This window comes from Scyliorhinus canicula, chromosome 10 (genome assembly GCF_902713615.1).
Source record: "Scyliorhinus canicula chromosome 10, sScyCan1.1, whole genome shotgun sequence".
Classification (NCBI taxonomy): Eukaryota; Metazoa; Chordata; class Chondrichthyes; order Carcharhiniformes; family Scyliorhinidae; genus Scyliorhinus; species Scyliorhinus canicula.
Window position 1 is genome coordinate 172,636,523 of NC_052155.1, and position 24,651 is coordinate 172,661,173.

At 42.0% G+C, this 24,651-nt stretch overlaps 1 protein-coding gene across 5 annotated transcripts in view; it reads left to right on the plus strand.

The window, feature by feature from the left end:
* The window catches only part of fam49bb (family with sequence similarity 49 member Bb), a 229,742-nt gene that overhangs the window by 46,818 nt on the left and 158,273 nt on the right, over positions 1 to 24,651 (plus strand). Inside the window, exon 1 of one of the 5 annotated variants that reach the window (XM_038810157.1) lies at positions 11,029 to 11,127. The exons of the other annotated variants lie outside the window; for them this stretch is intronic. The gene's annotated coding sequence lies outside the window, so the exon portion shown is untranslated. Of the gene's footprint in view, positions 1 to 11,028; positions 11,128 to 24,651 lie in introns of those variants that run through there. 5 annotated transcript variants of the gene reach the window in all.

Here is a 24,651-nt window from a genome sequence, read left to right on the forward strand (position 1 = left end):
CTCTGCGTACCCGAACAGGTGCCGGAATGTGGGAACTAGTAATGTCATTGCAGTGTTAATGTAAGCCTTGTAGCAATAATAAAGATTATTATCATCCTGCTGCCTCTGGGGTAAAGCGTGTACTCTGCTGGGATGAGGGAGATCCTGGTCTCTGCTGGGATGGGGGAGATTCTGGTCTCTGCTGGGATGGGGGAGATCCTGGTCTCTGCTGGGATGGGGGAGATCCTGGTCTCTGCTGGGATGGGGGAGATTCTGGTCCTTGCTGGGATGGGGGAGATCCTGTATGAGATGCTGTGCGAGGAACCCTGCTCAGTGTCGGTATGGGTGGTGGTGGGAAGGGTGGCATGGATAAGCGTGGGAACCTGCCTATTGTGATGGGGAACGGGGGGAATCCTGCCTGTTGTGGGAGGAGAGATAGAGAGAAAAACTGGGACCATAACAATTAGGGAAGAGAGCGATTTTCCTCTGATAGGGTGGAGAAAAGATTGCCAAAGGGTAGAATTATGCCGGGCAGAGAGAGAGGGATGATGTACGTCCCTTGTATCTGTTTTAGGAAGAGGAATGCTCTCCTGGGAAAAACCTGTTTGTCTTGTACCCGCAAAATGATAATTTCAAATTCCCAAAGAACCTTTAACTCGCCATTTGACACAATAATTCTGCAGCTTCAGATCTGCTCAACCACAGCCTCACTTCTACCTCTGAACTTTTCCTGAGCAAAAACCCTTCCACTCTTCCTGTTTGTTTCAACTGGTACAGCTCACATCTTCACCCTCTTAAATACAGGGGATCCAGTGTTTATGGGCTGTAACTGTTTTAGTTATACATTGCAAGATCTCGCTGAATCAAAAGTAATATTGCATCTTGCTGTTCTCTCCCCAAACTGTTCACTATTCCAGGATCATCCTGGAGTGCAAAGATAACCCCTGGCTTCTCTTCCCCATGACAAACTTCCATAGTCATCTACCCACACCTCCAATGCTTTTGATGCATTTGTCACCAAGATTGGGATGTCAGTTCAGCTACGGCTGCTACTTTCATAGAATTTACAGTGCAGAAGGAGGCCATTCGGCCCATCGAGTCTGCACCGGCTCTTGGAAAGAGCACCCTACCCAAGGTCAACACCTCCACCCTATCCCCATAACCCAGTAACCCCACCCAATACTAAGGGCAATTTTGGACACTAAGGGCAATTTAGCATGGCCAATCTACCTAACCTGCACATCTTTGGACTGTAGGAGGAAACCGGAGCACCCGGAGGAAACCCACGCACACACGGGGAGGATGTGCAGACTCCGCACAGACAGTGACCCAAGCCGGAATCGAACCTGGGACCCTGGAGCTGTGAAGCAATTGTGCTAGCCACAATGCTACCGTGCTTCCCTTAGCCTATCAAACCAAATTTCCCCCAATATTCTGCATAGCCCAGCACTGAAATCATATTTTTCTAATTTCTCTCTAAACTCCCCTTCTGGCCTTTGAGCTTTGGCCCTCTTGTTAGCTGTTACTGTAAATGGTTTCCTCTCGTGTACTGTTTCTGTCCACAGATATTGCCATTGGGATCACTTGAGGAAAAGTTAAGATTGTGTGGCTTCGGGGCTACCTCATTATTAGCTTTTATCAAGCAAAACTCTTTTTTTCAAGCTCTTATGTCTAGTTACTGGACAAAAATCAATGAGCATTTGGCTGAAGTACTAAGACTGAAACTGTTGCATTTAGCAGTGTGAAGGGCTGGGCTAATTTAATTAACATCTGTTCACAAGTGCTATTCAGATTGAACTTTCTGCCAAATTTGTTCTTGGAACAAGCATCTTGGATTGCATGTGTTTATTTTTATTCATAGAATGCATCTCAACCTGAGTTCTCAAATTGCTCATAATGTGTGCTAAGCCATTGACTTTTCTGAAGATTTCTTAAATGTTGGAATGTGGTAAGGCAGCAAGAAGTGATGATTTTGTTTTTGGATATCTGTTTGGCTCCAGTCGTTTGATAAGATATATTTCACATGAGGCATGTTACAAATGTTCTAGTGTTTGGATGAAGAGGCAAGCAACCCAACAACATACATGAAAAAGCAAAATATGACACATGCTGGGAATGTTTAGCAGGTCAGGCAGTATCTGTGAAGAGGGAAGCAGGGTTAACATTTCAGATCGATGACCTCTTCAGAAACGGGGGCCAGTATACCATTAAGTAACGGAGGGCAAAAAAGGATGTAGATGGGAAGAAACTGGGCAAGGGGAGAAACAGTAGAGTTGAGATATGAATAAATCAGTTCACTGAGAGAGGAACGCTAGGTCCAAAGAATCCATTGAATTTGGTCCATCAAGTCTGCATCGACCCTCCGAAAGAGCATTCTACCTAGCTCACTTCCCCATCACCCTGTAACCCCAGCTAACCGTTGGACACTAAGGGGCAATTTAACATGGCAAATCCACTTAACCTGTGCATTTTTGGACTATGGGAGGAAACCGGAGCTCCCGGAAGATACCCACGCAGACATGGGGAGAACGTGCAAACTCCACACAGACAGTCGCCAAAGCTGGAATCAAGCCCAGGTCCCTGCCACTGTGAGGCCGCAGTGCTAACCCCTGTGCCACTGTGCTGCCCATGTCTACCAGGGCAGTTCTGTTTGTGGATCTTAGTAGGAGCGGACTGTTTAGATTTGGTGAATTACGAGGTTGAAGACAGTGGAGAGAAGGATCTCCAGAGGAGTTGATGCCAGTGATGTTTTGGAGATGATTGCTTGATGATTGGTGGTGGCATCATGATCCAGGAGGTGGAGGTAGGTCAGAGAGTAGGCATTCAGCCTCGACTAGGTAGAGATCGGTTCAGCAACATCCTAGTCAGCAGGTTTGATGATGCTGTTAGGGTTGGACCTGAGAGAACAGGAAATTCAGATGGAGACAGGTATAGAGCGAGTGAATAGAATAGAGAAATGGAGAGGGCTGATATGTCACCCCCACCCCCGCAGTTCTTTAAAGAGGATAAAGAGGCAGCTGGAGGGAGAACATACATGTATACAAAATAGAAGCAGAGGTAGGCTATTTGGTCCCTTGAGCCTGCTCCACCATTCAGTAAGATCAGGACTGATCTGTATTTGGAATTCCACATTCCTACTAACCCTATTGATTTCCTTACCTAACAAGAATCTATCTACTTCTGCCTTAGAAATATTCAAAGACCTTCACCTTCTCTGCTTTCTGAGGCAGTGAGTTCCAAAGATGCTCAACCCTCAGAGAAAAAAATTCTCCCCACCTCTGACCTAAAAGTAAGAAGTCTTAAAACACCAGGTTAAAGTCCAACAGGTTTGTTTCAAATCACCTAGCTTTCGGAGCACTACACCTTCCTCAGGTGAATGCATGAATCATAAAAAGGAGCAGTGCTCTGAAAGCTAGTGATTTGAAACAAACATGTTGGACTTTAACCTGGTGTTGTAAGACTTCTTATTGTGCTCACCCCAGTCCAATGCTGGCATCTCTGTATCATGGCTGTCCTAAAAGGACAACCACTAATTTTGAAACAGTGTCCCCTAGTTCTGGACTCACCCAAAAGAGAAAACAATCGTTCCACATCCACCTTGTCAGTACCATTCAGGATCTTATATACTTCATCATCAAGTCACCCCTCACTCTTCTAAACTCCAGTGGGAACAAACTCAGTCTAACCTTTGATAAGACAACCTGCTTGTTCCAGGTGTCAATCTAGTAAACCTGCTCTGAACCGTGTCCATTGCATTTACATTCTTTCTTAAATAAGGAAGCCAAAACTGCATACAATATTTGAAATGTGGTCTCACCATTGCCTTTTATAACTGAAACATAACATCCTTATTTTTATGTTCAATTCCTCTTATTAATAAAGGATAGTATTCCATTAACCTGCTTGATTACATGCTGCACCTGCATACTAACTTTTTATGACTCCTGCATTATAACATCTAGATCCCTCTGCATCTCGGAATTCTGCAACCGTTCTCCTTTTAAGTAATACTCTTTTTTAAAATTCTTGCCATTTTCTCACATTATACTCCCATCTGCCCTATTTTTACCCACTCGTCAACCTATCTATATCCGTCTGCAACCTCCCTATGTCTGCTTCACAGCATACTTTCCTACCTATGTTTGTGTCGCCTGCATATTTAGCTACCATGTCTTCACTTCCTTCATCTGAGTCATTGATGTAAATTCTAAAAAGTTGAGGCCCCAGTACAGACTCCTGCAGACTCCTCTCATCACATTCTGTCATTCAGAAAAAGACTAATTTAAGTCAAGTACAGCACATCCACATGCTCCCCTTTATCCACAGCACATGTGACTCCTTCAACGAACTACAACACATTGGGTAAGCATTATTTCCCTTTCTAAAATGATGCTGACTTTTCCCGATTACCTGGAGTTTCTCCAAGTGTCTAGCTAAAACCTCCTTAATGACTTATTCTAACACCTTCCCCACAACAGACCGCAAGCTAATGGGCCCATAGTTTCCTGCTTTCTGTCTCTCATCCTTCTTGGAGAGGGGTTATATTTTCTATTTCCAGACTGATGGAACTGTTTCAGAATCTCGGGAGTTTTGGAAAATGAACACCAATACATCAACTACCTGTTAAGCAACCTCTTTTAAGACCCTAGGTTGAAGTTGATTAGGAACCGACTTGTCAGCTGCAACTCCAAACAATTTGCTGAGTACTGCTTTGTTAATGATTGTAATTTCACCAAGTTCTCCTCTCCCTTCCACCCCAATTTGTAGGTTTTACGGGCATGTTTTGCATCCTCTATAGTTAAGGCAGAAGCAAAATATTTGTTAACTTCATATGCAATTTCCTTATTATCTATTATTAACTCCCATTGTCATTCTCTAGAGGACCAACATTCACTTTATTTACCCTTATCCTTTTTAAATACCAGTAGAAACTCTTGCTATCGTATCCATTTTTACGTTTCTAGCTCACTCCCTCTCATACTCTTAATTTATTTCTCCTGATTAACCTTTTAGTCAATCTCTGTTGTTCTTTATATTCTGACCAATCGTCTGACATGCCACTCACCTTTATGCCCTTATGCTTTTCCTTAAGTTTGATGCTTTCCTTCTTTTTTTTTTTTATAAATTTAGATTACCCAATTATTTTTTTCTATTAAGGGGCAATTTAGCGTGGCCAATCCACCTACTCTGCACATTTTTGGGTTGTGGGGGCGAAACCCACGCAGACACGGGGAGAATGTGCAAACTCCACACGGACAGTGACCCAGAGCCGGGATCGAACCTGGGACCTCAGTGCCGTGAGGCGGTTGTGCTAACCACTAGGCCACCATGCTGCCCCGATGCTTTCCTTCTTTAGTTAACCATGGATGATGGGCCCTCCCTTAGAATGTTTCTTTATAGTCGGAATATACTTAATCTGTGTATTCTGAAATACCCCCGTAAATGTCTGCTCCTGCTTCTCTACTGATCTATCGTCTAGCCTAGTATCCCAGTTCACTTCAGGTAGCTCAGCCTTCATACCTACATAGTTACCCTTATTTAAGTTTATAATACAAGCCTTAGAGCTCAGTTTGTTGGTGCAGGAAGATGACTCATGGGTCAGGGCAGCATTTTTAAATGCCGCCCTAATCCTTCGACTCTTTCTCCTCTCTCTCTCCCCCCACCTTCTGCTCCTCCATTGCAGACTGCGGACCTCCCCACTGCCCCAAACCTCTTTGGGGTCCTTGAGCACCCCCTTCTCACCCCACCTCTTAAGGGCTGGGCACCCCTGGGCTGATCACTAGCATGGGCACCCTGGCCCCTTGGCACTGCCAGTTTGCGGCAGTGCCAAGGTGCTTGGGTGCCAGTGGGAGTGCCAGAGTACCACCCTGCCCAGAGCCTGACCACCCAGGGCTCTCTAATGGCCTGGGAGACCCACCCAGGTACAGTTATGGCTGCTCCACGTTTGTGTGGACCAATACTAAACGGTGCCCTGGTGAGGGCTCCCACGTAAGGCCGTTAGTTCCCGGGCCTCAGGAGAATCCAGCATAGACATATTTAAATTACCCGAAAGACTTACTTAAATATGTTAATTTGGATCATGCCCAGTGGGGCAAGATCCAGGTTGCGAGACCTCGTTAGATCTCAAGTTCCCCCACAACCCAAAGATGTGCAGGGTAGATGAATTGGCCATATCTTTTTAATAAAACAGTAAAAAAAATATATACAAGGCCAAACAGTACATACACTAATTTCGTTTTGGAGAAACAGGGTACCCTCTCCTCAGTATCAGCGTACGGGGAGGGAGGGGGGGGGGGGGGGGGAGACAGATTATTAAAACAGTTCACAACAGTTGTACTAAAAAAAAGGTACATGCACTAAACTTTGCGCTGGAGAGACCAGACTCCTCGCCTCTATACCAACAGGAGGGAAAGGAAGGTGGGTAGTGGGGAGAGAGGGGAAAGGAGGGTGGTGGGGAGGAAGGGAGTCGGGGTGTTGGTGGAGGGGGGGCAATAGGACACTGCCCGAAGATGGAATGACCAAGCTAAATTGCCTCTTGGGGAAACAAAAAATTTAGTTACACTTCATCCAACAATGCAATCTTTTTCAAGGGTTTTAACAACAAAATGAGAACATAACAAGTGGAAATTCACATTAGTTCCGTGGTTTTATTTTGTTTAATTGATTCCTTTTGCAAAGACGTCTTCTCCCACTATGAAAGATTGGGGAATCAGTGACAGCAATTTCTCGATTTCTGCATTTAATTGGGTATGGTTGGATGTCAGATGTTGCTGTCAGTTTCACAGAATAATTAAAGCAAACACTAACTGTTATTCTGTCATTATAACTGAAATCCAGACCAGTATATTTAGAAATGAATAATGGAACAAGACATATCGATTTTTGCCTCACGACGCTGAGATCCCAGGTTCGATCACGGCTCTGGGTCACTGTCTGTGTGGAGTTTGCACATTCTCCCCGTGTTTGCATGGGTTTTGCCCCCACAACCCAAAGATGTGCAGGGTACGTGGATTGGCCACGCTAAAAATAGCCCCTTAATTGGAAAAACGAATTGTGTACTAGAAATTTTGAATTTAAAAAAAATCATATCGATTAAATGATGAGTAATGAGCTAGAATAGGGGAAAATCTTGCAAAGAAGAGAGAGTCCAAAACCAAGTTTTTAAAGTAAACAAAATTTTGAAAGGGATGAGGCACAACTAGGCTGACTTTTTAAAAAAAAATTTAAAAATAAATTTAGAGTACCCAATTAATTTTTTCCAATTAAGGAGCAATTTAGCGTGGCCAATCCACCTAACCTGCACATCTTTGGGTTGTTGGGGCGAAACCCACGCAGACACGGGGAGAATGACTCGGCTGACTTATTGAGAACATTTACAAATAGTGAGAAGTGTTCAAACAAGTATGTGGTGTGATACAAAACCAGTACATATCCCTAAAAGCTAAATTTGTGTCGTTAAGCCCCATTTGTGTAGTTAATCAACCAGAGTGAACAACTGATATCATTAACTTATTAAAGTAAAAGCTTAAACACAAAGGAAAGAATGGAACTCCATCAGGCTGGAAGAGCTGTGCAAATACAATGAATAAATAGAGGTTAAAAAGGGATGTGGATCCTTAAAAGACAATTGGCACAGTTGCTTCACAGCTCCAGGGTCCCAGGTTCGATTCCCAGCTAGGGCCACTCTCTGTGGAGTCTGCACATTCTCTCCATGTGTGCACGGGTTTCCTCCGGGTGCTCCGGGTTTCCTCCCACAGTCCAAAGATGTGCAGGTTAGGTGGATTGGCCATTCTAAATTGCCCTTAGTGTCCAAAAAGGTTAGGTGGTGTTACTGGGTTACGGGAGTAAAGTGGATAGGGTGAAGGCGTGGGGCTTAAGCAGGGTGCTCTTTCCAAGGGCCGGTGCAGACTCGATGGGCTGAATGGCCTCCTTCTGCACCATAAATTCTATGTCTCTCTGATGCATGTAAGACTGTATATGGGCAAAATAAATAAATGTTAGCATCGTTGATGATGTATTTTGGACCTGATTCACACTACAGAAAGTGGACAAAATGCCACTGGTACCAGTAAACCTAGAAATGAGTCAATGGGAGGAACTTGAAGTAATCAATATATGTTTTTAAAAACAGTAATAGAGAAAATAATAGGACTTAAGATAGACAAGTCCCCGGTATCTAATGGTTTCCATCACAGGGAACTAAAATAAATTGCAGAATGCATTAGCCATACATTTCCAGAATGCTCAAAATCTGGGAATTGAGCTTTTAGAATTAGAAAATTGAAAATGTCACCCTGTAATCTAAGAGACGGAAGGAAAAATCGGTTAACCTACAGACCTTTAAGTTTAACTTCAGTTGTGGGGAATTACTGAAATCTATTATCAGGGATGGAGTGACTGAGCACTGGAATAAGTATGAGCTCATCAATGAGAGTCAGCATGGATCTGTGAAGGAATCTTACTGATCTAGTTACATTTTTGAGGCAGTCACTAACATGATCATTTGAGAAGCATTATTGGATGTTGTCTTTCTGGGTTTCCAGAATGTGTGTGAAGATTATTAGTAAAAATTATAATACACCAAATTGATGGCAGCCTTATAACATGTGTTGGCAATTGGTCATGGAGTAGGGAAGAGAGAGAATGGGATAAAGTAAATAATGTTGAATTGACAGGATGTGGGTTACAGTTTCCAGGGATTTATACTGAGGCTTTACTTTGTTCTTAGTAATGACTTAGAACTGAGAGTTGTCAAACCGTGTTTGCAGATGGCACTAAGTTAGGATGAACAGCAGGTTGTGTAGAATGGAAGATTGAGAGGGCAAACTGGTAGATGGAGTTCAATATAGAAAGGTGTGAGGTCATGCACTTTGGATTAAAGAGAGACAAATGTGCATACTTTCTTAAGGGTGAAAGCAAAGGGATTTAGAGTTCTTATATTATGCCCTTGTCACAAAAAGCTAATGAATAGATATAAAAAGAAATCAAAAATGTTAATTGCCTTTATGTTGGATGTGTTAGAACTCGCAAAAAAGGATGTTATTCTGCAGTTCTACAAAGCCATGGTCAGACGTAATCTAAAGCACTCTGCGTTCAGATTTGGGTGCCACAATTGGGAAAATATATTTACCCTTGAGGGGCCTGAATCCTGGACTAGATAAAGTTGGATTCGAGGCAGCTTGTATAGAGCAACACACTGAATGGGTCATTTTGGGTCAAATGGCTTTATTCTGTGCTATAAATTCTATGTAATTGATTTGGTTTACATTCTCTTAATTCCATTTTGCATTTGGTTTTGGTTTGATAATACTTTTTAATGCATAAATTTAACGTAACATTTAAAAAAATCCAAAATGTTTCTACAATGGCTACTTAGTCATTCTCTCACCCAAGCGTGTTCAAGTTTTTTCATGCCTGTGGGTTACATATAAAGTTGGAAAAGTGTTTCAGTTAACTTGCACATATTTCAAACTCTAAATACTAATCAATCGGGTTTGGGACTAACAGTGTACTGAAGATTTTCTGCTCTTAAAAATTTGACTTGTCCAATATTTTGAATTAAGCAACATAAATAAATGGCAAAGTAGGTAATTGATGGCAAAATTATATTGTTGCAAATCACAGAATGATACCGAACAAATAAAAGTTAAAACGTCTGATGGCTCAAACCAGTGAAAAATGTTAATTTCTTTATCCATCTGCCCTATAGTCTTTCAATGTCTAACCACAGACCATTTGGCTTATTCGAAGTGGCTACCAGGTCTTGCTCCCATTGACAACCTGAGTATTCTCCAGACTCTCTTACCCCTTGCCATTGCAGTCCCATCTCAAGCTTGACGTCTAATCACTCAGGCCCATTTTCTACCTGACTGATGACAATATCAACATTATCATGTAAATTTAGTCTGCCTCAAAAACTGCACAGGCTTCACTGGGAAAGTTTCCAAACACACCTGTGCAGTCTGACCATATACAGCGCACAATCTGTGCATCAGAATGTGCTAAAATAGAAAGATGGCCTCTCTTGCCCAGTATTTGCAACTTTATTTGCTTTTCCCTAAAGATTTGGAAGCAAACAAATGATCAAATTCTCAAAACTTTGCTTTAGACTGTCTGACATTTATTTTAATCTTCTGAGACCCTTCTTACAGTTGGAAGAAATGGAATATCATTTAGCTCCCTTTGTTATAACAGGGTGATAAATATTGCAGCTGCTGCTATGGCGAAAGTAAGAACAGATCTTAAAGTTACCTTTGATTTCAATGGCCTGAGATGTTTACCAACTCATGGCTTCCTAAAATTTCAGAAAAGTTTCAAGGCATTTGACAGATGGGTGTATGGAAATTGATAATAAACCAAAGAAAGATAGATTTGAAGGAGTAACTAAAAATTGAGCTAAAAAGATGACTTTGTTTTTGATAGAATGAGAGCCTCTCGGAGGAATTCCAGATTGTAGTTGGCATAGTGAAAATTCAGCTGCAATTGGTGAGGCGCAGGAGGTTGGAGTCAAAGTATGGAGACTTTGGGCAAAGGATAGACATCTGATGCATGTTGTGTAGGTAGATAGAGCAAGGTCATGGAGTGGGGATTTTACATTCGGGGCATTGTGGAGTAAGGAGCCATTGTAGGTCAGCAAGAAGGGGAGTTAGGGACAGATGGGACTTAGCACCCGCTGCTCAAGTGAATCAAGATATCAGCCCCTGAGCAACATTGAAAAAGGTGCCAAAAATAAGTTAGCTTTGAGTTTTGTTTTAACAGCTTAATATGTATACAATGAAAAGCCTCCATTTTTTCACCACCTTTGCTTAACTAACAGTTGGTAAATTTTATGCTTGGTTTGTCACACTGGATATTAAAGGAGAAAGGTGGAGGCTACCCATAATGGATCTCTTTCAGTTTCTCCACAAGAGCTAAAGGTTTCTGCCTGGTTCTCATGTGATGTGAGCTGTAGCAATGCACCATATCATAGTTCCGCAGGAGGAGGGTAAAAATTGTAACTAGAATAATTCATTTCTTTCCCCCATGCCCAAAATGACGAGCAGTAGCTGAAAAATATCAATCCGTATCTGAACCAGGTGAAATTTGCAACATCAGTCTCTGGTCACATCTTCTGTAGGGAGCCTGAAGAGCAAATAACTACATTTTCAGGTATATTTGATTGATCTTTCAGAATTGTATATCTATAATATAAATGTTGTCTCTTGCGTAGACTCGGTCAACTGTTCAGTAGAAGGATTTGTGTGTCACAGGGCATGAATAACAGATTAGTGCTGTTGCAAATACATTTAGAATGTTAGGATAAAATGCCTGGATGAATTTAACCAGCACAGGATACTATATTTCTTCTGTACAATGCCTTGGTTTGATCTTACCTGAAATACTGTATCAATTTCTGCTTCCCTCAACAACTGGGTAATATAGAGATACTGGAAAAGGTTCAGGGGAAGGTCATTAATCATAGAATCAATGGTTACTTCACAGAAGGAGGCCATTCAGCCTATTAACCCAGTTCCGATTCTGCAAGAACAATTTAGCTAGTGCCATTCCCTGGCCCTTTGTAGCCCTGCATTTCCCCCCATCCCCCCTTAGGGTTAGATGCCCCCTTTGGAAATCTGTGATTGAATCTGCTTTAACCACTCGCTTCATAAAAAATGTTTTCTTCCTGTTGCCTTTGACTCTTTATCCAAATTGATATCTAGTTTAAAGGCTCTCAACTACTATTTTAAACTTAAGAATTTTTTTAAACTCCAGAAAAAAGTAGACGTGACAATTTGTAGATAAGACCTAATCCTTTCATTATTTAAAATATATGTGGATTGGGTATTTGAGTTAGTCAGGGGGGGAGGGGGAGGGGAGAGGAACGGTATACGATTTGTAGGCATAGAACTAGATTAGATGTTGTGTACCTCTTTTCATGGAGAGTTGGTGCCAACTACAACAAATTAAATGTGCAGGGCATGCAGATTTGTTGCAGACATTCAGGAGGAAACCGGCCGAGCTCCTTAAGTGTAACCAATATCATTACAAATAGAAGATAGTTGGGTATCGGGGCTGTATTTTTTAGATGCTAGATACTGACCTCCTGGAAGTTCACATTTTGGAGAGCGAAAGAGAAATCTTTCCTAAAATGGTTAAAATTTTTCTCAGCTGTGTTTTTCAGACACTGTGGCCTCCTGAAACTTGTTTGTTCACCTTTTAGTGTGTGTTGGGTACAGACAAAGTGTTAAAGCAACCTCTCTTAAACTGGCTTAAGATTTTTTTCTCTCTTATTGCCTCTTAGAGATTGTTTGGCTGGCAGTTTTGGGGAAAAGAATGAGGGGATTTGACTTCATTTCTGTTAGTTACTCATTCCACATTTGTTACCTTTTCATTTATTCAAGCTTAGTCAAACATGTATTTTATTGATTAATGCAGTTATGTGTTACCAGGCACTAATAATTAAGGTCAATAGCCATTAAAGTCAGCATCCTCTTTAATGTCTCTTTGTTGAAACGTACATTATACTGAAAATGACCATAAAATAATTAAACTAAAATCATAAAATCAATATTTCCTTGCACTGTAGATCAAAGCAATTTTCCGGCACCAAAAACATCATGCTTTTGCATGTACTTGGCACATACGTTGAGCCTTTTTTTTCAGCTATGAAATGCTACACAAGCATTAGTAATCAGCCTCAGTTTTGCACCCCAGAAATGCATGTCTTACTTATCTTGTACTGTAAGGCTGTGAGTGAGATCAAGCAGGTGATGCAAGCAAGATGCATGGGAGTTCAAGGCACACCCACATAAAGAAGACCATGTATGGCATGATAAGTGACCAAGAAAAATGGGTCCTTCCAGAAATACGTGTGAAGTACCAATCTGATTTCAAGCATAAAGTTGTAATATTTGCTAACTCGTTAAACAATTGTGCTGCACAGGGGGTGTTTGGTATTAATGGAAAAACTGGTGCAAGAATAGGGAGTCTGCTCTGAAGACGATGCCCAAGATAAATGCACCATTAGAATAGAGATCAAGCCATTGACCTAATTTTGAGAAGCGTGTATTGGAATGAACCCTTGAAAATTGCCACAATGGTTGCATCATCACCAGAAATACAATGTGTATATAGGCACATAGGTGGGCCAAACTTAACCTTGGGTCTAGGATAGATTTCAGACTAACAGTAGGTGTAGCCACTTTATTCGAACAAATGGTCTACTGTTGTCGGAGATGCCAAGATTGCTGAAAGACTACCAAAAGACCTTGATAGCAAAATTACTAGTTTCCAGTGATTCAGCATCAGACAGCATAAAAACACGAGTACCCATTAAGTCACAGTCGCAACATGGATGAAACACCACTATATTCCCAGCAGCCAAATTGTGGAATGGTTTAAAAACATTTCTTGTGAAAAAAACAGGACATGGGATGACAAGATTCAAGGTGGTATTGGCCTGTGCGGCCAATGGAACTAAATTAAAACCTATGGTAATTCTCAAACATAAAACCATGCTGAACATCAAGTTTACTTCAGGAGTTTTTGTGCACATTCTTGATAATGGCTGGATGAATAAGGTTACGGACCAATAAATGTGTCGAATAGACATCCCAGTGGCCTACGTAAAGAATGCAGCTGATTAGTGTGGGATATGCTCATATCCCTTATAACCTCCGAGATCAGATGCCGACGAAGAACTGACACCCACGTTGCGGTTATTCTGGGATCAAATGTACACGTTCAACCTTTTGGATGCACGTCTCAATAACCATTCAATGACTATGATCATGATAAATGAAACAGATAGATGGTTAACTGAGAACAAAGCCCTTGTCAAGTGGAAATATGCTTGCTGCACCAATTTAATTCAATTCAACTGAACAGATGGAGAGGAAGATGATTTTTTTTATATAGAGGGTTGACTCTGAAACTGAAAACACAACATCTGATCCAGAGTGAGATCCTTAAAATGATACCATAGCCAAAGTGGTTCTGAATGAATTTGATGACTTCTGCATAAAATGCTGATGACAATGGGTGGAATTTTCTCATTTTTTTGACTAAGTGCCAACTTGGGTGGGAAAAGCAGGGTGTAGCCCGGAAGCTCCACTGCCGGCTTTTCCTGCCATATGTTTTCTCTCAATTAAGGGGCAATTTAGCATGGCCAATGCACCTACCCTGCACATCTTTTGCGTTGTGGGGGCAAAACCCACGCAAACAGAGGGTGAATGTGCAAACTCCCCATGGATAGTGACCCAGAGCCGGGATCGAACCTGGAACCTCGCGCCGTGAGGCAGCAGTGCTAATGACTATGCCACCATGGTGCCCTCTGCCATATGTTTTGACAGTTAGGCAAAAACCCCAATACACTTGATGGTTTTAAGCTGCTTTGGTTGTGGCTGAAAGTAGCTTTGTACAATTAATTAATTCAATAAACTGTGCCACATTAATTTAATATGAATTACTGGGTTATGTGATTTTTCTCACATTTCAAAATGGCGATCACCCACAATGGAGGTTCACATTTTATACTTGACATATTATAATCAACCCTCATTTTTGGAGGCTTCAAAGCTCAATTTATATGCTGCAATCTTTGGCAATTTAGTCAGCAATGGTGGAGTTTTTTAACTTGGGCCAGGACAAACATGAAAAAGCTGTATAAAGAACTGCAAACATAATTCGTCTACATAAGGTAAAATAGTGGATACACGATGAGACTGGGATTTATTTAGTAGCATGAATTGGAAAATCGTGTAACTGCAATGGTGGCAAATAGCTAGCTGATATTTTATAGTATTTAGTAATAGTGGATTTATAAAATGGAAACATGGCGAATGTTGACATAGTATGTTCACGTAGTTCAGAATTTTTACTCTTGAGAATCACATTCGGTGGAAACTTTAATGAACTGATATCCAATAGAAAGCCAGTCGTGAACAAGGATGTTAAAGTCCTGTATATTGTGCAGGTTTTATTTATTTCCTGAAAAATCAAGTGGAAGCATAAACTAGTGCTTCTTTGCTATAGTTGATGTGATGAGATTTCTTCCCCGATTCAGTAGGCTGATTGAATTAAGATTTAAAATTGTATTGTAAAGCACAGTGCCTAGCTTTTTGTAAAAAAAAAAGTTGTATTTTGATTATATTATAGCATGCTGAAAAATATTATTGTTTTTGTATTACATAACTGATACGACAATATGAAGATTCTGCTAGAGCTTGTGAATACTCTGAATCAATGTTATTTGTCATTTTCATGCGTATTTATAGTACATTATGGTAACCATCAAAAACCAAATGGTTTTGGCTTGTTACCCTTGTTTTTAGCAAATGACTTGAAAATCGTTAATATTTAGTTTTTATTAAAACTGTTTTTTGACACTATTTACATCCAAGACATCATGGTAAGTACATTAATTTCTGGATGCATCTTGCTTCCTTGGAGCCTCTTGTTCATGTGACCCCTATATAATGCTGACATCATTGTTAACATCATTGTGTAATTAACATAATCACTATCCCTTTACCCTCCATGTCTTGTCTCTTTCTCCCCCCCCCCCCCCCAACACACACACACACACACACACACACACACATATATAAATCTCAAAAATGTTAAATTATTTTGTTTAACTATTTACATTTCAACCATCTCCACTCCAAAATCATAACATCACGGTTGAAACCTTTCTGGTGCTTTTATAACTCAGCCTGATCTCGTCTTCAGTGTTCTTTTCGACACTTTTAAAAAATCAATTTGAAGTATTCCATTCTTTTTTTCCCAATTAAGGGGAAATTTAGCGTGGCCAATCCGCCTACCCTGCACATCTTTGGGTTGTGGGGGTGAGACCCATGCTGACACTGAGAGAATGTGCAAACTCCACTTGGCACAATGAGGCAGCAGTGCTAACCACTGCGCCACCATGCTGCCAAAGGGGTTCCAGGTTGAGTGTAATTTCTTGAGATGTTTGTTGTTGAATCTGTCTCGTCAATTCCATCCCACCATGTCAGAAATGTTCATTCATAAATAGTGGACTGTTGTCCCTCATTCAGAGTTACATGTCTCGAGTAAATGTGTTTAAGGCTTTTATCACTGCTGCTGCAGTATGGTGCCTGCTGATTTCCAACCAGTAAGAATAGTCAACGAGTATGAGGTAGATTGCTCCTCTGAAGTCAAACAGATCCATTTCTAGCCTTTGCCAAGGTCTAGACGGAAATGTTTTTTTAACTCTTAGAGTTTCCAATTAAGGGGAAATTTAGCGTGGCCAGTCCACCTATCCTGCTCATCTTTAAGTTGTGGGAGCGAGACCCATGCAGACATGGGGAGAATGTGCAAACTCCACATGGACCATGACCTGGGCTGGGATCGGACCCGGGTCCTTGGCGCCGTGAGGCAGCAGTGCCAACCACTGCGTCACCGTGCCACCTTGTCTGGATGGAAATGTTGATGGTAATAATGTTCCTCTTGATTTTGACTGGTTGATGGCACAAGAATAGCACATTCGCGCTCACTAAACTGATTGATTGTTGTGCCCGTGACTACCCATCGAGATTTTAGAGAATGTGACCTCACAGTGCTCTCAGGATTACTACTAGTCTGTCATTGAAGGCTGAAGTTCATCAACAATTGTCAGATTTTTTAATTTATTCATGATATTGTCTCAACACCTGATTGCTTGGGTCTTGGCAATATGTTTTATCCTGATTCCATCCTGTGATCCTGTGTTCATCAATTGGGCTTCTCTAATATGTTTTGTTGCAGAAGCTAGTAAGGTACTTTTATTAATAAAGAATATGCTTCCACCTCTGAGATGAGCATCAAATAATGTTCTGTAGCTTGGTCAATGGTAGCTCCTGACAGCATATTGGTAGTTGTCTGACTTTCCCCCAGCACATATTCTTAGAATCCCTACAGTGCAGAAGGATGCCATTTGACCCATCGAGTCTGCACCGAACCTTGGGAAAGAGCACCCTCCCTAGGCCCAGGCGCCCAGCCTATCCCCATAATCCAGTAACCCTACCTAACCTTTTGGACACTAAGGGGCAATTCAGCATTGCCAATCCGCCTAACCTGCGTGTCTTTGGACCGTAGGAGGAAACCGGAGCACTGGGAGGAAATGCACGCAGACACTGGGAGAACGTGCAAACTCCACACACAGTCACCCAAGGCCGGAATTGAACCTGGGTCCCTGGTGCTGTGAGGCAGCAGTTCTAACCACTGTGCGACCGTGCCACCCACATTCTGTTGTAGCGCGAGTCTTTGCTAGAAATGACGTGTCCGTAATGGCATTTTTGCAATTTGGAGTTCGAGAGTGACCAGAGGTTAATGGTCCATCTCCATTCTGAATTGTTAGCCTATTAAATAAGCTGAAATTTTCAAGCCCATGTTGCTGCTAGTACTTAATTTTAATTGTTGCATAAAGTTTTTAAGTCTCTGTCAACGATGTAGGGACATAATAAAAATTTTATTCCCCTGCACCTTCCTGGATCTGTAAAAGCATAGCTCCAAGCCCTGTTGATGATGCATCAGCTACTACCATTGTCTGCAGTTTAGGGTCATGATGTGCAAGCATGTCTGAGGGGAAGCGGAGCTCTTTGATCTTAGCTGATCTTGTAAAGGTTTGTTGATGGCGGACCTATTTGGGATTAATTTCCCCACCTGGTTGACCGTGCCTAAAAATCTTTGTTGTCAGCAACACACTTGGGCTGTGGAAATTCTTTAATTGTCTTGACCTTTTGTGTTGGGGAAGGTGGTGGTGGTAGTGGTCTACTGTTATCCCTTTTTTGCTGTATAAGATGGCCTAAAAATCTGATGATAGTGGTTTTCCAAAACTCATATTTTCCATTCAAAGTGACTCCTGCTTGTGCAAGTACTTGTTAAAACCTCTCTGATGCTAATTGTGCTCTTCTTTGGTAGCACCATGGATGAGCAGGCTGTCCATGCGGCAAATTATCCTTCTCTGTCTTTGAGGATGTGAGATATAATGTGTTGAAAGATTTCTGGCACAGAGGAGATGCAAACAGAGGAGATGCCAAAGAGAAGTTGATTGAAACAAAAGTGACCGAAGGGAGTGCTAAACATTGTCAACAACCTTGATGTTGGCCAAATGGAATCTGCTAAAACGCATCGTTGGTATTCAGCTTGGTAAAATAATACTTCTGGACAATTTTGCCAGACTCGCATCAACGGAAGACATCATGTGTATCTCTTTGAATGGCTTTATTTAGCTGTGTCAAGTCAACACAGAGCCTGATTTTGTCATGAGGTTTATGGACTGTTTAGTACCATTCAGTTGGCACTATCCGGAGAAATCATCCTTGCTTTTTTGCTTTCTCGATTAGCAGGTGTGAACCTTCCTGGAGGAAGTAAGGAAATGGCTTTGGCACCTGGGTAGAGTGATTTGACACGCACTTTTCAACTTTCTCAGTCCTTCGAGCAACTTGGGAAATTCATTCTTAAATATGGCTTTGCTGTCATCCTGTGTTACTTATCAGCACTTTGTAGAAGATGAAGTCCTGAACACTTTGTGTCCTGAACATGCCCTGCTGAACAGAGAAAGCTGCAGCGTCTGTTGGATCTAAACAGATTACTTTATTTATTTATTTTTATATCTAAGGGTTATAGTGGTCTGACTCTTCACTTTGAGTCTGTATCTCCTGCTCCTGTAGCTTTATATTTGATGGCTGAATCTTAAGCCAATCCAATTTGCTGCACCAAGGATAAACTCCCTCAACATCAGCGGACATCTTTCTGGCATGGCAAATGCCTTCAGGACGGTTTACCGGCTGGGTGGTATCCCAGTGTATTTTAAGGGGGTTCAGGCCAGAGTTATCTCTCAGATGGCATCTACAGCTATTTCCTGGTCTGTGTATGAGTTCTTCAAATACTTCATTAGCAAACATCACCATGAAAGAAGGTCAACTTACTGAAGTTCAGTGAACCAGCACTAATGCCATAGAAACTTATTTGGCCTTCATTGCTCCTATATTTCCATTGTTGCACCCTTTTTAATGAGGGAATCTGGTAGTAGAGCTAATCCAAGCTGCACTCGTCAATTGAGTAGAATTATCACCATGTCTCCTGATCACAATGTCAAACCAAAGTTTGTGTATTTGTTGTAACATCTAAAATGACAGGTAGACTTGGTCGTTATCGACTAGGAAAACGCACATGTATGATGCTGGCACAAGTGTCGGGCACATTTGAAGGCCAAACGACTGTGACCCCAGCCCCAGTGTCCAGTGTAAATTCTGTTCGTACGTTTTGACTTCCAGTTCTACAGGTCAGAACTGCTTATTGGAATCTTATTTCTCCCAGGAAATCGTCATCCTCAATGCCTTCATTTCCAATTTACTGTATTTCAGAATAATGGATGGCTTAATCCACATCTCTTCCCCTGAATTGCACTTCAGATCTGCAGAATTTAAAAAAATGTCCTGTCTTACCACAGAGAAAACATTCGGCTCCTCCTGCTGGCATTGTTTGCAGTGATGGTGCATTTTGCTGTTGCCTCTGCAGCATTTTAAAATAATTGGAAGGGTTCTTCCAGCTTTTTTGGCCTGCTTTTTCACTGGCTTTTCGGTGGGTGGGACTCCCTACTTTGGGTCGATTGACCCCTTCTGCTACTCGATATTTATCCAAAGTACACCCTGATTCTGCTTTTGCAGCTGCATCTGCCTTGCAAACTGCTTGGTCTTCTCTTGTGTGAAATCCTCATAGGATTCTTCAACTCCTTGCTTTGCCAAGACATCAGCTAAGACCCCAATCGTAAAAGGGTACTGACCTGGTGTTTTTGTGCCTTCTCTTGTAAGCCTGAGGCTGTTCACTAGCTTTCAAACTTGTCTCCAGAGCCCCCATCCTTGTCCTTGTTCTAGGTCATCAATGTGTTTGGATAGATTTGGCAGGGGTAGTGTTTGTTCAATAGCTGTAGACGTTGAGCGTTGTTCATTCACTGGTCCCTACCAAGGTACGTCTTACTTTTGTTCTTCCTCTCTGAAAAGTTGAGCTGTTTGTAAGTCTTCACCTATGTTCTCAGTTTTCTTAAACTGCGACCTCCCCCTTGGCTTGACTTTGTTATTTCCTTTTATTGTATTCTGGCTCGATGACGTTTCTCTTACACTATCAGTGACTTGGAGAATGTCAGTTCAGTGTTTTATTTTTCTATGTTTATTATGTATATTGTGCTTATTAGTTTACTGTTTATTTATGCTATTTACATCTAAGTTCTCATTGTTAAATAGTCCATAGATGTGCAGGTTAAGTAGATTGGCCATGAGAATTGGCCCTTGGGTGGGCGAGTGTGCCTGGGTAAGGTGCTCTTTCCAAGGGTCGGTGCAGACTTAATGGGCCAAATTGCCTCCTGTACTGTGGAGATTCTATGGTTCTAATACATTATTCTCTGGACACAATGGGCCATAATTTCCGAGTTCCAGGCCAGTGGCTACCCGAAAGATGCGCTGCCTTCCCCCCCCCCGGGAAATTGTCTATAGAACTATAGACAAGTTAACGCACAGAAGAATGCCACTCAACCCATCTTGTCCATGCCAGCCCGAGGGCACCCAGGTGTCCTTTCTAATCCCACCTTCCTGCACCTGGTCCGTACCCCAGTAGCTCACACTGCCAAAGGTGCAGATGCAGGTACTTTTAAAAAGAATTTTAGGTCTCTGCCACCACCATCAACTTGGGCAGCGAATTCCAGACTCCTACTACCCTCTGCGTAAATGTTCTTGCTCATGTCCCCCTCTACACCTTCTGCGACTTATCTTGAATCTATGTCCCCCGGTTCTAGAATAAGGGAAACAATTTTATCCTGTCCATTCCATCACTTCCCCATATAATTTTGTACATCTTAATTAAGTCACCCCTCAGCCATCTTTGTTCCAAGGAAAATAACCCAACCTATCCAATCTCTCCTCATAGCCAAATTTTTCTAGCTCAGCCAACATTCTTGTAAACGTTGCAAAATGTGATTTTTTAATCGTAAACGTCGGATGGTTCCAACTGTTATTACATCAATAGTTACCCAGAAAAAGTTAGAATTAAGACCACTTCTAGCTTCTGGATAACTATACAGACCCACTCATTGCTATCATTTAAAATTATTGGGCATGTGTGTAGCTCAGCAGCACTACCTAGTGGTAAATGCAAAGTGCATTGCACTGACTGGTCTTGGGACCTTTTAATGGCATTCTAAATGCAATGATAAAATTGCCCTTTCTTATTGTGCATAGGTATTCATCTGATGATGCTTTTACTTTTGATTTTGCAGCCTGTTTAGCAGCAGTGCTTAATTCATTAGCTTATACATTCCAAACTCAAAATGGCCCCATAATCAGCTTGGTAGGGATGGAAATTTTAGGTGAAGAGTATTTAGATGATTAAATAAACACTAAGATTTTGTCATTATGTTGGTTTTCAATTTATTTTAAGAGATACTTCAAATTGCTTCTTTTGTTACTTTGAGGCGTTCCAAAGAGCTTTACAGCCAATTAAGCCTTTTTGAAATTCACTGATGTGACGGGCTGCTACAATTGGCATCCCAAAGAGGAATAATTGGATAATGACCCTGCACTTTATTTGATTTTGTGAACACTGCTGGAAATGCGTGTAAGGGTGTTGAGTGAGGGCAGAGAACTGAGTTTGGCTTTGCTGCACGCTCTCTCTCTCTCTCTCTCCCTCCCCCTCCCCTGCTCCCCTTTCCCCAATCCAAATAAAGACTTGTATAATGTGTTTCTGTTTTTTGCAACTTGTAGACAAATAATGGTCACTTATCCAAATTATTTAAAGATTCTTATCCTTATTCCTATCCAAGAAAGGGAAAGTGGCACACTGGGAAAATTTATTTTTCCCTTTTAAAGTTTGAGCATTTTTCTAATGCTGTTTGAAGGCTGTTGCCATTAGAAATCAATGTATTTTTTAGAGTACCTAATTATTTTTTTCCAACTAAGGGGAAATTTAGCGTGGCCTATCCATCTTTGGGTTGTGGGGGTGAGACCCAAGCAGACATAGAGGGAATGTACAAACTTCATACGTTCAGTGACCCAGGGTCAGGATCAAACCCAGATTCTCAGCACCTTGAGGCAGTAGCTAACCACTGCGCCACCCTGCTGCCCTGAAATCAATGTATTCTGTGACACAAGTATTTTGTTGTGTGGGTCAGCATACTCGAGAATAATATTTATCCCTTAATTGTGCTACGTGGCCCACCATCTTCTTCTGTCTCTAAAAACTGTCAAAACAATATGTTTGTCCAAATTAGTTGGTAGGTTGATGTACAGGTTCAGCAAAGTATAGTGGCCCTGTGAGAAAGCAAGGTACAGAGTAAGTATAATGTTTAAAATTAAAAATAGCTATTTGGATATTATTATGTTTATCTTACAAAGTCACCAGGATTTTTACGAAACACATTAGTCTCTTAATATATATATATATACTAATATGATGACATATATACATGTCACTAGATTTAATTTCAAATAAGGAGTTTGGAGCTTCTACAATGACTGAAGTTGAGCATAGAGGGTTGTAATTTAGAATATGGAACACCTTTGTTACAGCAGTAACTTGACATAAACAAAATTTAGCTTACCTCAAAACTTTGTGAGATAAGACGATGATTTTTGAATCCTTGTGATGGCAAGATTATGTCATAATCCCACAGGATTTACAAAGTGGCAATGATTAAACTCCCCATAAGTCTCGCTGAAGACGAGCTCCCCTGTTAAAGAGTGCGGGGAATCCTAAACCATGTATAGCTAAATCTTTGTATAAAGTTGGCCAGTTTGGGCACCGACAGAGAGGAGAGACCCAGCTGGGATCTTTCGAGCTGTGTAAATAATTGTTATTGCAATAAAATGTTATTTCTCTCAACAACTCAGTGTGGACTCTTTCGAGGCTTACACAAATGGCAACGAGGATGGAATCATATGGCCCGTGCGCTTTGCAGATTGGGCAGCCCCGGTTGTTCCGGTTTTGAAACTGGACAAATTATAAGGTGACACTCAAAATTATAAGCTGACTCTACCCGATGCACTGCATTTAAGATCTTTATTCTAAATTATCAGGTAGACTTTCATTTACTAAAATTGATATGAGTCATGCATATTTGCAACTGGAATTGAACTCTGCCTCACACTGTTAAGTTACGATCAGCGCACCACATGGCCTGTGCTTTATTCCAACGGGTCGGGAGAACATCCTGTGTGGGTTTCCACATATAGCGGTATATTTATATGATGTTCTGGTGACTGGAGTGAATGAGCAGGAGCATCTGGACAACCTGGCGGAAGTTCTCCGGCATTTTACAGAGTCTGGTGTCCACCTGTGGAGAGCCAAGTGTGTTTTTCACGTGGAAGAGGTGGTGTACTTGGGCTATCGGGTGGACCGCGAGGGCTGACACCCGGTCGGATAAAAGGCGTGTGCCATTCAGCAGACCCCTGCCCCTACGAATGCCACGGAGCTTTGATTGTTTTTAGGGTTAGTGAACTATTATGGCAAGTTCACCCTGAATCTCGCGACGATGCTGCCCCCCCCCCCCCCCCCCCCCCAATCTACTTTTGAAGAGAAACCAGGAGTGGGCATGGCGCGGGCCGCAGCAAACTGCTTTCAGCAGGTGAAGAAACGGCTTTTGTCTTCCGGGTTGTTGACTCACTATGATCTCGCCAAGCCCCTCATCGTCATTCGCCTCTCGAATACTGGCTGTGGGTGAATGCAAATTTGCACATATAGAAAAGGAGTGCCTGGTGGTGATATTCGTAGTAAAGAAATTTCACCAATACCTGTATGGCTGCCATTTTTCCATTATCACTGACCACAAACCGTTGCTCGGTTTATTCAAGGAGGACAGGGCCATCCCGCCTATCACTTCAGCGAGAATCTCCTTTTGTTGGTCGCCTACGAGTACTAGTTCGAACAAAGGCCAGGCACTCAGATTGCACATGCCGATGCTTTGAGCCGACTACCCTTGCTGGCTGACCCCTCGTCTCTTCCCAGGACAGATGCAGTTGTCAACATCTTTAACTTTATGGACTCGGCGACATGGTGACGCAGTGGTTAGCACTGCTGCCTCACGTCGCCGAGGACCCGGGTTCAATCCCAGCCCTGGGTCGTTGTCCATGTGGAGTTTGCACATTCTCCCTGTGTCTGCATGGCTCTCACCCCCACACACCCAAAGATGTGCAGGGTAGGCGGATTTGCCATGCTAAATTGCCCCTTAATTGTAAAATTTAAAAAAAACTTTATGGACTCGTTGCCCATCACTGCGTCTAGGATCCGTTAGTGGACCCAAATGGACCAGGTTCTTTCCAATGTTCAACATCTCCTGTTGTATGGTGAACAGCATCAACAGATCCCAGGTGATTTACCGGCTTACTCATCCAAGATGTCCGAATATACTGTGGAAGATGTCCTGCTTTAGGGTATGTGTGTCGCGTCCTGGAAAAGGGCCACAGTGTGATTTTGTATGGTCCCCACAACCGACACACGGTGTCAAAAATGAAAATGTTAGCATGCAGCTATGTTTGTTGGCCAAGCCTGAATGCTGACATTGAATGATTGACTCAACAATATGTCTGTCAAGAGCACCAGAAGCTCCTGCAACCTGCCCCTCTATCCTTGGGAATGGCCAGGGCGGCCATGGGCTTGGTTGCACGCCGATTATGCTGGGCCGTTTCAGGGGTTGATGTTCCT